A 15,168-nucleotide genomic window follows, 5' to 3' on the forward strand; every position below is an offset into this window, starting at 1 on the left:
GATTACTGGGTTTGTCTGCTCTATACAAGTATACAATATTGTGTCATAAGAGATAAAAAACAAGGCTCAGAAACTCTGCAAGGATGGCCATGCATGCAGTTATGTCACCAGATGAAAAGTAGGATTTTTTTTGACTCAGAAACAGAATTAATACTAAGTATCTTACTCTTTCAGTATTTCTAAGAAACACTTGCTTATACAGATGTTTACATACAATTATTTTCTGGTCATGAGACTAACGACACGTCAGTGACTGATGCATGGTCTTCTGTCGTCACTCTGATGCTTCCCTTTGAACAAATGTCAGTCTCCATGCTAGATATCCACTCCCATCTTCTGCATTGTAATACTGCTCCTAAAGTAAAGTAGAATTCAGTTTGAGTGAGCAGTTTAAAATATCTTCATATTCATTTTTATCCTTAAAACTACAGATACGTTCATAGATGAAGAATTGCTCATTCAACAGGTCTGACTCTCGCAGTGCAGAAGTTAACTGGGCTTTTATACCACCAGAGTTGAGCTTAGGAGAGACGGCAGAGATGGTGGGCATACAGACATGTTAACAGATCTTTAGTTTAAATAAAAACATCACCCAACAGTAAAACAACAATTTAAATATTGACATTCTGAAAAGAATTTAAGGTGAAAGAGTCCCAGAGTGTTAAAAAGGTTAGACTTTGTTTTTAATTTACTTACATAACCTGCTCCTAGGATCGGCCAGGTATGGGAACAAAGCAATGATGCCCTTTGCGTAGTCCTCTTTAACACGCCTTGAAGGACATGTCCTAGACACACACACACTTTACTGTTTGAGATCTAAACAAAAATATTGATGTGTAAATCACAACTTCTGCTAAAAACTGTGTTAGGTGGTAAGGTATGTAATGAGTATATGACATATACCCATGTTCACTTGTCATTTGTGCAACCAATATCTTGACCATATCGCGTCTTCTGCTATCTGTTAGGCTTTTTGTCCGAGCATACTCATTCACGATCCTCTCTCCTCCAGGTTTGTTCTTCAGAATGTCTTCAATCGTCTAAGTCGGGGGTAATTTAAAAAAGGATCACACTAACACTTTTAAAACAGCAATGAAATAGCAAGTATAATAAAACACACCATGATCATCCTCTCACAACTTTCATTGATGTCCTTTATCACTCAATCTTCAAGTTTGGCATTTGTTTAAACTGGAAATGTGCAGTACTTACATGAGATAGACAATTATCCTCAGCTGTCTTTCTTGTAGCAGGACTCCGCTGCAATATAATGGTGTCATCGGAGTCCCCCTCATTGTCTCCACTGTATTTTGATAAGGAGCTGCTTGCAGAGGAGCTCAACAAATCTAGCAATCATTTTAACATTTAACTGGTGTGATTAACACTGTAATTATAACACATTTAGGTGGAAACATCCATTATTATGATTAGAGGACTTTTGTTAATGACAAGCGGAATGCAAAAATGTAACATTTTAAATTGATTAGGCCCACTGCTGTTCTAAAAGGGGTGGGAGAGGTGAGCACAGAAACAAACAAAAAAACATTTTAAAACATCAAAATGAGAAAAGAAATCAGCAGATATATCTGCTTGTCTCACATATTCAGAACATGTGTTAGGCTAGCCAGGACTGTATGGATGAATGTGAAGCTCTAAGCTAATAAGCAACTCACCATCAGGATTTGGGTCTTGGGAGGATTTGGGTCTTGGGGTAAACAAATCTCCAGCACACCAAGGTCTTGTTTCTTTAGAAGAAACTCAAACTCCTCATCAACTTCAGTCTTCAATTCATCATAGACTTTTAAGTCCAAGGTTGGAATGTCAAATTTATTGGCAACTGTGAAGACAAAATTAGGTTGCACAACCTTATTGATTAAATATGTTGTGTATTTTTTGAGAAAAACCAGAACAGAAGACAGAAATCAAGAGGTCACCTTACGTGAACATCGTAACCCGAAAACTGACTTAGTGCTCCTTTCCTTGTCAATTCCAATTATATGCAGTCACAGGCTGTAGACTGTCACAGGCTGTAGACTACATATAATTGGAATTGACAAGGAAAGGAGCACTAAGTCAGTTTTCGGGTTATGATGTTCACGTACTGAATTATTATAACAGCAGTCTGAGTATTATAGCAATACACCACAGATAGCTATCAATACTGAGATTGTAGCGGCATACAAATGTTAGTATCACTTATTCTTTAAAACCATTAATGACCGGCAAAGACAATAAACCATAAACCAATCATTGACTGATCTGTGATTTGGGGAGGCGCAAGATTGCTTTGTACTCATTATCAGCAAGGAAATCAGCAATCAATTTGACAGTAAATATAAAGTAAATATATTTAAAGTGTTTCAGTATAAGTCTGTTGTTCCATAGGATATTGTGTGAAATTTGAAACTTTTCACTAACCACAATCGAAAAAGGATTTGAAAGTCAGTTGCCCCTCATAACAAATGTACTTCTGACAATCCCTGTACTTCACGCGTACAGCCTGCATCCTTGATGACAAGAAAAAAAAAGTTTATTTAAATTGCATTAACACAAATATGCACAAATTACAAGAGAGCAGTGCTCTGTTTAGAGTAAAACACACGTGTTGCATGGACCTGCCTGCCGCTAAATACTGTCTACTAACAGCTCTCTTTTCAGAGTAAAACTCAGGTGTCTTACCGACCAAACAGCAGCTAAAACCGTCAACCGGTAACAGCTCTAAAGTTCAAAGTAAAACGCACCTGTCGCACCAACCAAACTGCTCTAAAACCGTCCATCAGCTCTATTCAGAGTAAAATGCACCTGTCGCACCAACCAAACTGCTAATTTGTTTCAAGAGGGTCTCCAAATAAATCGGGGAATAAATACAATGGTCTAAATCACCTGTCTGGAAACGTTATTTATTGGTTCGAAAATGTAATTTGCCTGAGCCGTATAGCACACGTCCATCACAAGGGCAAGAGTCTCCGAGCCCCTCGCCCCCATTCGCAGCACAAGCAATTAAGCCAAGCCCTGCCCGTTATTTCTCTTCACTCCCCTCCCCTCCTCCCAGCCAGGAACGGTAAGTGTGTGTCCATTCCTCCGGAGCTAGGGATTAAAGCGTTGGAGGATCAGTCAGCCAACACGCCCCATAAACAGGACGGGACGAGCGCAGTGGGTAGCAATAGGAGCGCACCGTGTTGTGTCTGGGTTTGTATTTTCAGAGCCGTTTACCAGAACAGAAAAATTTAGAACTTACAGATAGACCAATTGGCACTACAGAATCGCTATTAAAACGGCCTTTCAATTTGCAAACATTCGAGTTCCTCCGCTCTATGCGATTGGAGTGACTCGGAGGCTTCGTTGCCTTGCCCCCTTCCAATGGGTTCCAGAGAGGCGCTGGAAAAAAGCCCTGTGCATTCCTCCTCGCGAAGAGAGGGAGGGAGGGGAGAGAAAGAAGGGGGGATACGCACACGTAAATGCATTACTGTGCCTGAGCTGGTTTCGACTGTGGGACTGTGCGTAAAGACGGAGGGTTTAAAAACGGAGGACGGTTGGGGTTGTTTGTGCCAAAACGGACTATAGAGCGGCAATGAGGATCGAGTTGCTGTTGAAGCCAATGCTTTGATGAATAATTACGGTCTTGTTCTTGGGGAGAGAGAGCGAACCAAAACCACCGTCTTCTGCACAGCCTAATTGACGGCCGTCGGAGAGGGCCGTATGGCTGGACCTAGAGGCCGACACACTGACTCTGAAACGGGTACGAAATATTGCTATGAGTGTGTGATTGCTGTGTTTGGTGGGGGGAAAGGGCTTTGGGCACAGAATCTGGTTTTCGGAGTATTCTATAAACCCGCCAGGCCGCGGACATCTAAAACAAAAACAAAACAAACGATAATGAATAAACAAAACCAGTGAACTCTAAAGGTGGTTCTTTTGATTTGGCCTCATGAAAATAGCCCCATCAAAAAAAAGACAGAATAGATTAGGCCTATGTAAGTTGGCATAACTTATAGGGGAGTAGCCGAAAATTAAATTATTCTAAAGCCGTATCCAAGTGAAGATATTTAATCATTGTGAACTGAAATGGAATGTTTGCTAATTGATTTGAAGAGACATCTTATTTAAAAGCGGCGGCCTTTATTGCGTAAACTGGCCGTCATTGAGCGTTATTGTTTGGAGATAACACCATATCCTATGTATGTGGAGCATTTTGACTGCTTAAAAAACGACTAACCTCAAGAAACCTGTTTTCCAGCAGAAGAGAAACACAAGGGGGAGAAAAACTAAACATACTTTCCCAAATGAATGCCCCAGTAATCCCGACGTGGATGTTCTTATAAAGGTGTAGCCTTGTTTAAAACCCTCAGATTGGCTTCCTTCTCAGACTCCGACCCTTGCCAAACCTGTGCTCTCTGCAAGGAACTCTGTGGCTCTCCATCCACTGCCTATTTCCTCAACTCCTCCACCTCATTCTCCTCCTCTCATTCCTCCTTCCTCGTCGTTCTCCTCCGGCCGCTTCCATGTCCTCCCTGCCTCCACGCCTTCTGCAGGCAGTGCCTGGAGGGCCAGCGCAGCCCTGCGGGACCCTCTCAAACTCAGCTGCCCCACCTGCAATTCAGAAGTTCTCCATGTCTCCGAAAGCCGGGAAGGACTTCCCTCCCTTCCTCCACTTCCTCTTCAGTAACCTTCTGGATGTCAGGGATTGGTGAGCTCTCGAGAGCAGCTCCAACTGGGGCCAGAATACCAACGCCACCACCGGGGGTTTCCGCGGGGCCCTCCCCCGCAAATTTTTAACCCCCCTGGGTTCCACCCCCCCACGGGCGGGCTCCTACCGCCACGCCACCGCCTGGGAGAGCTCGTGTAGCATTCCGTGTGACGAAGGGAACCCGGCAAGCTCCCACTGCCTGGACTGCCAGCGAGTACCCTGTGCAGCATACTGCGTCCTGGCCCACCAGAGGGTCCGGCTGACCAAGGATCACTTCATTGAGAGGGCTAGCTGAGAGCCTGCACCAGCACCAAGCGGGTTCGAGCAAGGTCATCCCATCGGAGGGAGGTTGGAAGAAGGGGGGAGGGTGGCCGTCTCCTGGCCCAGTCTCCTTTCACTACAAACTTTTCTCCCTGCTACCTTTGTTCAGGGACAGGGATGAGCTTTTGTCCAAGACCCACAGACAACGAGGTAGGGACACACACACACAACACACCACACACACACACATCAAACGGGAAAATGAGGGCCTGGGCCTTACAGTGTATGGAACAGGAGGTAGTGCCTCCACGCTGGATCCACAGGGTTTCTGGTTCGAGCACCGCTGCACTACACTGTATTCGGCCCTTACAATCACTACACCTGTTTTTCCCTAATCATACACTGTTCTCCCTAAATCATACACTGTTCTCCATAAATCACTACACTGCAGCTATAGGTTTTAGTCCTTACAGCTGGTCTTTAATGGCATTAAGGTGTGGACTTTAGACCCTCTCACATAGCGCTCACACAACACAACAGCCATGTCAAAAACAAACACCACATTAATGTCTAAGCCACAGTTCTGTTGTAATGCCAGCTAGTGAGTGGATCACAGCAGCTTTACCCTGACCCTGGTCCACAGTTGTAATACATTATGGTGTAGTAACACACACACAGCTTCCTGGCCTGTAATAGATTATGGGTAGTCAACACACACACAGTGTATAGTATTAAGTAAGTGTCTCGTAGCCTGGGCCTTACAAGCAGGGCCATATGCGTGGAGTCAATAGACGCGCTCAGTGGTTCTTACCTACTTCCCTAAGAGGCAGGCAGGCACGTGCATGTAACACAACGATTACGCTGACAACACGGCCAGAGGAGAGGCCCCTCACTCAAACACACCATGTTTTCGCTGGACTGCAAAAAGAACCATAGGAGGGGGAAGAGAAGACTGTAAGTGGCTCAGCGACAGGAGTGAGAGGGGCTGGGACCAATAAACATTAACAATAGGAAGCACTGCAACAGTGTGTTTTCACATTGCAAAACTTGTGACCTTGGTTTCTGTGATTCTGTATGGTCAAGGAGAGACATTCCACAAGAGAACATTTACTGATAACAAGTATTGGTCTGTGCTCACTGCGTTATTATAAGTCTTGTTTACAGATGGCTTCTGTTGGAGGGTAGTGATCACAACACATACATCATACATACATGTCACATTTCCAGTAAGGGCTCTGCTTTCAGTAATTGGTCTCACTCATGATCACTCAATGGTGTGTTTGAACTTGTGATGTGACTGCCTCTAGTCCTCCAGCGTGATGATTAGTTCTAGTGGTTTTTGTTTTACTTCACCCCTCTCTCTCTACTCCTCTAACCTTCCGCTCCCCCCTTCTCACCTTCACCCTCTACTCCCTCCCCTGCTCACCTCCTCTCACCTATCCTTCCACCCGTAGCTCATCCCTGCTCACCCTCCTCTACCACATCATACCCTCTCTCATCGCTCACCTCCCTTACCTTCTCCCCCTATCCTCTCACCCTGTCCTGCTTTCATCACCTCCTCCCCTGCCTCCGCTACCTCGTACTCTCCCTCACCCTATCTTACCTGCCTCCTCACCCCTCCTCCACACGGTCCTGCCACCCGCCTACCCTCTCTCACCCGATCTCACACCTGCTCCCTTACCTTCACTGATACTCTTACCTAACCTCTCTCTCCCTGCTCACCCTCACTCATCCCCATCTCACTGTCAACTCACCCTCTTCCCCTCACCCTATCATTCAACCCCCCCCCTTTACCCTCCCACGCCTACTCCACACCTCTCTCACCACCTCCCTCACTGCCTACACCACCTCCTCTCACCCTGCCTCAACCCTCCTCCTCACCTTGCTCACTCCTACTAACTCACCTTTCTCTCCCTGCCACCCTCCATCTTCGCCTCCGTCACCTCTCCGATCGTCACCTGCCTTACCACTCACTCCTCTCACCCATCTCCCTCCCGCTCACGCTATCCTTCTCCTCCTTCCTCACCCCTCCCCTGCTTCCAATCACCCTCACTGCCCCTCTACCTGCTATTCACTTCCTCTCCATCCTCTACACCCTCTCACCCGCCTTCCTACTCATCTGCTCTACCCTGACCCTCCACTAACCTCCTGGCCTCACCCTTACCTCTCCCTGGGGCAGATACACACACAAGTGACCCGTTCTCAACCTTTGCCTACACACTGAGGTCTGTACGCAGATGAAGGAGATCATGTACAAAGAGAAACTGACCCTTTGAGTCTGTAGAGACTCTGGGACCACCATCAAGCCATACTGACCAGATGGCATTGCAACACAGCCCCGCCAGGCAACAGCCCCTCGCCAGGCACAGCTGCCCCTCGCCAGCACACTTCCCTCGCCAGGCATACTCGCAGGTCCCCCTCGCCAGGCACACTGCCCCCTCGCAGCACTACGCCCCCTCGCCAGGCTGCCCCTCGCAGGCACACTGCCCTCGCCAGGCCAGCTGCCCCTCGCAGCACGCTGTCCCCTTCGCCAGGCACAACATATCACAAACACTATATGGCAACCACATTAGACACAGACAAACTGACACACATTCACACACACACGACACACTGGAGTTGGAGGCAGGTGTTGGGGGTAGAGTTGTATGTAGTGTTAATAGGGTTTGGTTGGCATTTCAATGTTGTGGGGTGGTTTCTTTTAACAGGCCATGTGGAATGCGTTGTTGGAAATGGACAGCAATCGTGTGTTAGTGTGTGTGTGTGAGCATGCACTACACACCACACACGTGTAACCGACTCCCCTTAGGAAAGTCTGGTTCAAAATAGTGGAGAATGTTTGGGGGGTGGGGCAGAAAATCTATTGTGGGAGATGCTGTGTGTCCGTGAATTCACACCACATACACATCACCAGTACACAATAAATGTATCTGAGTAAATGTTACCAAATGAATACATCTATACTCACAAAGAGATAAATTGGTTGTCCCAGTTCTAAATAAGTAAAATTACTGCTTGTTACAGAGTTCCAATTTTCAAGTATTTCTACTCTATTCGGTGTTTGTATTTAACTCTACAACTGGATTCATCTTTTTGCTTAAAATGAAAAACGCTGCCAATTCACTCAAATATGAATTAAATATATCAGTCAAGAGTGGCATTTGGTAAAATAAACTTAACGTCAATTAAATCAGAAGTCTGTTATTTAACAAGCTCTTTATTCTTAAATGTAAGACATTTGGCAATGACATTACATCAAAATACTGATGATAAATAAAATACACATTGTGGACTGAAATGAAATGTTGGCCTCTGTTCATTTTAATACATGTACATTAAAAAGCTCAATATTGCAATTCAATACAATCTAACAATGACATGGGGGATTTTGTGAAACTGGCATCTCACATATCAAAAAACACATGATGATAAAATAAAATTGTGGCCTCTGTAAATGACATTTTGGGCATCTGGCCCCCTTTTTAAAAGTAATAAAAAAGCCAAAATTGCAATACAATACATCTTGGTTTTGTGCAGTTTTTACAATCACAGGAAATAGTATGGGACAATAAAACAAACTTGAATCATCACAACTGTAAGACATCTGTATATCAAATGCTTTGTGACAGAAAAAGCTCCTTTATCATCAACTACAAAGGTCCTTCTGTTGTACACCCAACTCTATATGCATTAAAAATGCTCATCAAGACATATTGTTTGTAGGGCAAAAGTAACCAACAGTAACTTCTCATCTTTAACAACTACATGGTGTATTTTCTGAAAAATTGTCATCTCACAATGGACTTTAGACAAACAACTAAACCTGAACGATACTATTTCCAGGTGTTTGGCCAATTTAACATTTAAAACGTGGTGTGTCAATTGGTTCCTTGAAGAGCCATCTACAGCCCCAGTCCACCATATTAAAGATAACATTTTACCTGGACCAATCATGACTCTGTTAGTGTCAAATGTATGCTATTTGACTTTGTGTTTTTTTTGCCAATGTTTTAGTAACATTTTTAAAGCTTTTTAAATGTTAAAAAAAAAAAGAGAAATTATGCTTTGCTTCATAGTGCATGCACCAGCATGCAAAACTGGTTCCAATTTAAGCATACATGTGGGGTAATGCACCATAAAATGATGCTTCGGTAGCAGCCTCTTTTTTGGAAACAATTGCTGAATAACCTGTGGTGTTCTTGATTAAGTGTTTCAAAAAAATTGTAATACCCTTTGATATCATTGGAAAAATACAATGTTTACTATCTGAAGCAACAGCAATAGTAAATACCATGTGATCATTGGGACAAACTAAGTCTCCAAAAGAGAAGTGCTAGATGGGAAGTAAACACCAGGACTGGAGAGCATTTAACCCCAAGTCATTAGAGTCCTCTCCTAAATTCACTGCAGGAGGTGTGTTGTTTTGCTCCATGAACCATAGTTACAGCTCTTTATTCTCCTGTCTATTTCATTTGATGTTGTGTACTTGTCTATCAAGTTGCAGTATTAGCAGTTTCATTTCATATTGGGCCACTCCCACCAAGATATCATGCATAATGTCGACAGAAGTTTTCAAATGAATTGAAGTTATGCAAGGAGTTTTAGAATGCAAGAACGTTTAACACCCATCACAGAGGGAAGACTGGGATTTGGCTCCTTTTTTTGGCAGTGTTCTGCATGAAGTGCTCGAGTTCGCATAACTATCTTGGGTGAATCGTCATCAAATTCAGTTTGAAAGTCCTCTTTCTCAGCAAGACAAAAGCAGCAAAATATCAGAATAATTCAACAAAACCAAATAAACAGTGAAGACCAAGGTTGTCACCTGTAACTTGGACAGTAGTTCCAATACACTGGTTGATCATACAAGGGGACCATAATTCCATCCTCTCTCAAGTACTTTAATATCCTGCAACAACTGGATCAAGTATTTTAGAAAAGCATATGTTTTAACATCTTGGGCATGAAATAAAGCAACCAAATGAATATTAGGCAGAAATGAGTTGAATTTGGAGAAAAATTCCATAAATTGAAATAGATTGCTCCTATTGTATGTATTATGATCCAAGAGGATTTTGCAGTTTGAAAATCATCATAGAGAAGCTGTATCTGAATTGGTTGTGTTTTGAAAATAGAGCATGGCTCTGGAACAGATCTCCATACATCAGTCATAAAGGTTTCTTGAACTGGAATCAGTCTGCATCATCTCCTTTTATCTAGGGTGTTTGTAAATAAACTGTCATGTTTTCAAAATTAGGATGTAAACAAATTGATCAGTAACAGCAATTTCATCATAGCCTCCAGTAGTCCGATTGCGTTGTGTATCAAATCTTGTACCAAGAATGTATTCAACTGGGTCTCCCCCACATTTCTGTAAAATACTGCCTTCTCTTACTTTCAGAATTTAATACACCAAAAGGATTTTACATTTTTTCAAAACACATACATTTTACACTCAATGTCACTTTTAATAGGCTCCTGTATAGACAGACACTTCTTCACAGATTCTTTAGCTTGAATTAATATCATCAACTATCTCTTCCATGGAAATGACCAAAGAGTTAATGGTTGTTTCACCTACACCTGCCACTTTAAGTTCAGCTATGGTTGCAGAGCAGCTGTCTCCAAGTCTCCTATTGACAAGGACTGAGTCAGAAGGGGAACTTGTTGATGGCAAGTCATCAAAATGACTTACTGCTACATATTCAGCTGTAGAGGGGCCTTCACCATGATCAGAACAAGGTTCATGTGCTTTATAAAGATGCTTTGTACGAAGGCCGAAGACAAAATGAGCTTCGAAAAGCTCATCAAAACAGGCAAGAGAGTCTGGTGACTTACACGGTATTACATGTTTGTCAATTACAATGAAGTACTTGTGAATCCCAGTCCTCTGGTCCCCACAGCAAGCAGATAGGTTGAAGGCTTTCCGTGACGCTCTCCAGATGCCCCTGGATGCTGGTCCCAGTCTGTGACACAAGAACCTCATTAGTGTGCTATTAAAATGAATCACGGTTCGCAAACAGTTGTGTGAAAATGTAAATTACAGCTACACATGATCTTACCATGATTTGTCCATGATCTTAAAAGTAGTTATTAGGATTAGGAATGGGGACAAGAACAGTCAACTGTAACCTCACCTTGATAAACTTCACAATGTGGTAACTGGTGTGTCTGGCTGAGATTTTTCCTGGTCTCTTGCGTCCATGAGGTGATGGTGGCAGAAGGTGGACAAGGACCAAAATGGATGACATCCTGAAAGTACACATTTTCACTGAAAGTTACATCACTCCATTTTGCTTTCAAAAACAATGCTCCCTTCCATTAGTATAATAATTTTTTCCAGCATACCATTTTCCACTTCTGTTGTGGATCCAGCATTTTGAACCAGGTCTTGCAGGTCGCCTGTCTGTGTGAGGCCACGGCTTTGGTCAATGACTTCCTGCTTGTAGAGAGTAAACCACTTCTCCAGGAACTTTACAGAGGTTGCATCACCAAAGAACAGACTAACATCTTGCTCAATCTGCAGACAAGATGGAATAAGTCAAGACAGAACAGTAAACATTGTGGTGTGCACTATCGTCATGTAATATATCACAGTCCTAATCAGACTGTTGTAGAACAGAAAACAATTGTCGACAGTTTCAAGGCAAGGCAGTCGAAGATCCACATACCATTCCTGCTATGTCTTGGAATCTTGGAAACGCTGTGATATATTCAGAGGACTTCACTGGGTCATGAACATCTTTTGGTGACAGGCGAAGGTCTGCTTCATCTTTTCCTTTACAATTGCTTCATCAGCTGTATGCTTCATCAGTGCAATGGCGTCACAACCCAGGCTTTCTGTTGTTGGACAGGTTTCCTCTCTGAAGGGGTCTATCAGCTGTATGCTTCATCAGTGCAACGGCCTCACAACCCAGGCTTTCTGTTGTTGGACAGGTTTCCTCTCTGAAGGGGTCTATCAGCTGTATGCTTCATCAGTGCAACGGCCTCACAACCCAGGCTGTCTGTTGTTGGACAGGTTTCCTCTCTGAAGGGGTCTATCAGCTGTATGCTTCATCAGTGCAACGGCCTCACAACCCAGGCTGTCTGTTGTTGGACAGGTTTCCTCTCTGAAGGGGTCTATCAGCTGTTGGACCACCTGTAACATGGGTGAAACGTTGACAGATTACTGGGTTTGTCTGCTCTATACAAGTATACAATATTGTGTCATAAGAGATAAAAAACAAGGCTCAGAAACTCTGCAAGGATGGCCATGCATGCAGTTATGTCACCAGATGAAAAGTAGGATTTTTTTGACTCAGAAACAGAATTAATACAAGTATCTTACTCTTTCAGTATTTCTAAGAAACACTTGCTTATACAGATGTTTACATACAATTATTTTCTGGTCATGAGACTAACGACACGTCAGTGACTGATGCATGGTCTTCTGTCGTCACTCTGATGCTTCCCTTTGAACAAATGTCAGTCTCCATGCTAGATATCCACTCCCATCTTCTGCATTGTAATACTGCTCCTAAAGTAAAGTAGAATTCAGTTTGAGTGAGCAGTTTAAAATATCTTCATATTCATTTTTATCCTTAAAACTACAGATACGTTCATAGATGAAGAATTGCTCATTCAACAGGCTGACTCTCGCAGTGCAGAAGTTAACTGGGCTTTTATACCACCAGAGTTGAGCTTAGGAGAGACGGCAGAGATGGTGGGCATACAGACATGTTAACAGATCTTTAGTTTAAATAAAAACATCACCCAACAGTAAAACAACAATTTAAATATTGACATTCTGAAAAGAATTTAAGGTGAAAGAGTCCCAGAGTGTTAAAAAGGTTAGACTTTGTTTTTAATTTACTTACATAACCTGCTCCTAGGATCGGCCAGGTATGGGAACAAAGCAATGATGCCCTTTGCGTAGTCTCCTTTAACACGCCTTGAAGGACATGTCCTAGACACACACACACTTTACTGTTTGAGATCTAAACAAAAATATTGATGTGTAAATCACAACTTCTGCTAAAAACTGTGTTAGGTGGTAAGGTATGTAATGAGTATATGACATATACCCATGTTCACTTGTCATTTGTGCAACAATATCTTGACCATATCGCGTCTTCTGCTATCTGTTAGGCTTTTTGTCCGAGCATACTCATTCCGATCCTCTCTCCTCCAGGTTTGTTCTTCAGAATGTCTTCAATCGTCAAGTCGGGGGTAATTTAAAAAGGATCACACTAACACTTTTAAAACAGCAATGAAATAGCAAGTATATAAAAACACACCATGATCATCCTCTCACAACTTTCATTGATGTCCTTTATCACTCAATCTTCAAGTTTGGCATTTGTTTAAACTGGAAATGTGCAGTACTTACATGAGATAGACAATTATCCTCAGCTGTCTTTCTTGTAGCAGGACTCCGCTGCAATATAATGGTGTCATCGGAGTCCCCCTCATTGTCTCCACTGTATTTTGATAAGGAGCTGCTTGCAGAGGAGCTCAACAAACTAGCAATCATTTTTAACATTTAACTGGTGTGATTAACACTGTAATTATAACACATTTAGGTGGAAACATCCATTATTATTAGTTAGAGGATTTTGTTAATGACAAGCGGAATGCAAAAATGTAACATTTTAAATTGATTAGGCCCCTGCTGTTCTAAAAGGGGTGGGAGAGGTGAGCACAGAAACAAACAAAAAAACATTTTAAAACATCAAAATGAGAAAAGAAATCAGCAGATATATCTGCTTGTCTCACATATTCAGAACATGTGTTAGGCTAGCCAGGACTGTATGGATGAATGTGAAGCTCTAAGCTAATAAGCAACTCACCATCAGGATTTGGGTCTTGGGAGGATTTGGGTCTTGGGGTAAACAAATCTCCAGCACACCAAGGTCTTGTTTCTTTAGAAGAAACTCAAACCCTCATCAACTTCAGTCTTCAATTCATCATAGACTTTTAAGTCCAAGGTTGGAATGTCAAATTATTGGCAACTGTGAAGACAAAATTAGGTTGCACAACTTATTGATTAAATATGTTGTGTATTTTTTGAGAAAAACCAGAACAGAAGACAGAAATCAAGAGGTCACCTTACGTGAACATCGTAACCCGAAAACTGACTTAGTGCTCCTTTCCTTGTCAATTCCAATATATGCAGTCACAGGCTGTAGACTGTCACAGGCTGTAGACTACATATAATTGGAATTGACAAGGAAAGGAGCACTAAGTCAGTTTTCGGGTTATGATGTTCACGTACTGAATTATATAACAGCAGTCTGAGTATTATAGCATACACCACAGATAGCTATCAATACTGAGATTGTAGCGGCATACAAATGTTAGTATCACTTTTCTTTAAAACCATTAATGACCGGCAAAGACATAAAACCATAACCAATCATTGACTGATCTGGATTTGGGGAGGCGCAAGATTGCTTTGTACTCTATCAGCAAGGAAATCAGCAATCAATTTGACAGTAAATATAAAGTAAATATATTTAAAGTGTTTCAGTATAAGTCTGTTGTTCCATAGGATATTGTGTGAAATTTGAAACTTTTCACTAACACAATCGAAAAAGGATTTGAAAGTCAGTTGCCCCTCATAACAAATGTACTTCTGACAATCCCTGTACTTCACGCGTACAGCCTGCATCCTTGATGACAAGAAAAAAAAAGTTTATTTAAATTGCATTAACACAAATATGCACAAATTACAAGAGAGCAGTGCTCTGTTTAGAGTAAAACACACGTGTTGCATGGACCTGCCTGCCGCTAATACTGTCTACTAACAGCTCTTTTCAGAGTAAAACTCAGGTGTCTTACCGACCAAACAGCAGCTAAAACCGTCAACCGGTAACAGCTCTAAAGTTCAAAGTAAAACGACCACCGTCGCCAACCAACCAAACTGTACCTAAACCGTCCATCAGCTCTATTCAGAGTAAATGCACCTGTCGCCCAACCAAACTGCTCTAAAACCGTCCATCAGCTCTATTCAGAGTAAAACGCACCTGTCGCACCAACCAAACTGCTCTAAAACCGTCCATCAGCTCTATTCAGAGTAAACGCACCTGTCGCACCAACCAAACTGCTCTAAAACCGTCCATCAGCTCTATTCAGAGTAAAAGCACCTGTCGCACCAACCAAACTGCTCTAAAACCGTCCATCAGCTCTTATTCAGAGTAAAACGCACCTGCTCGCACCAACCAAATGCTCTAAAACGTTCCATC

At 42.5% G+C, this 15,168-nt stretch overlaps 1 protein-coding gene and 1 long non-coding RNA gene across 2 annotated transcripts in view; one reads left to right on the plus strand and one right to left on the minus strand.

Annotated features, from left to right (window-relative positions):
* The window catches only part of LOC111956041 (E3 ubiquitin-protein ligase TRIM71), a 63,452-nt gene that overhangs the window by 8,819 nt on the left and 39,465 nt on the right, over window positions 1–15,168 (plus strand). The window lies entirely within an intron of this gene.
* LOC111956042 (uncharacterized) lies at window positions 169–1,435 on the minus strand. The gene is made up of 3 exons (XR_002893452.2): window positions 904–1,435; window positions 697–785; window positions 169–355 (listed from the first exon to the last, which is right to left on the minus strand). It is a non-coding gene; the product is annotated as an uncharacterized lncRNA (long non-coding RNA).

Source organism: Salvelinus sp. IW2-2015, linkage group LG31, assembly GCF_002910315.2.
Source record: "Salvelinus sp. IW2-2015 linkage group LG31, ASM291031v2, whole genome shotgun sequence".
Taxonomy (NCBI): Eukaryota; Metazoa; Chordata; class Actinopteri; order Salmoniformes; family Salmonidae; genus Salvelinus; species Salvelinus sp. IW2-2015.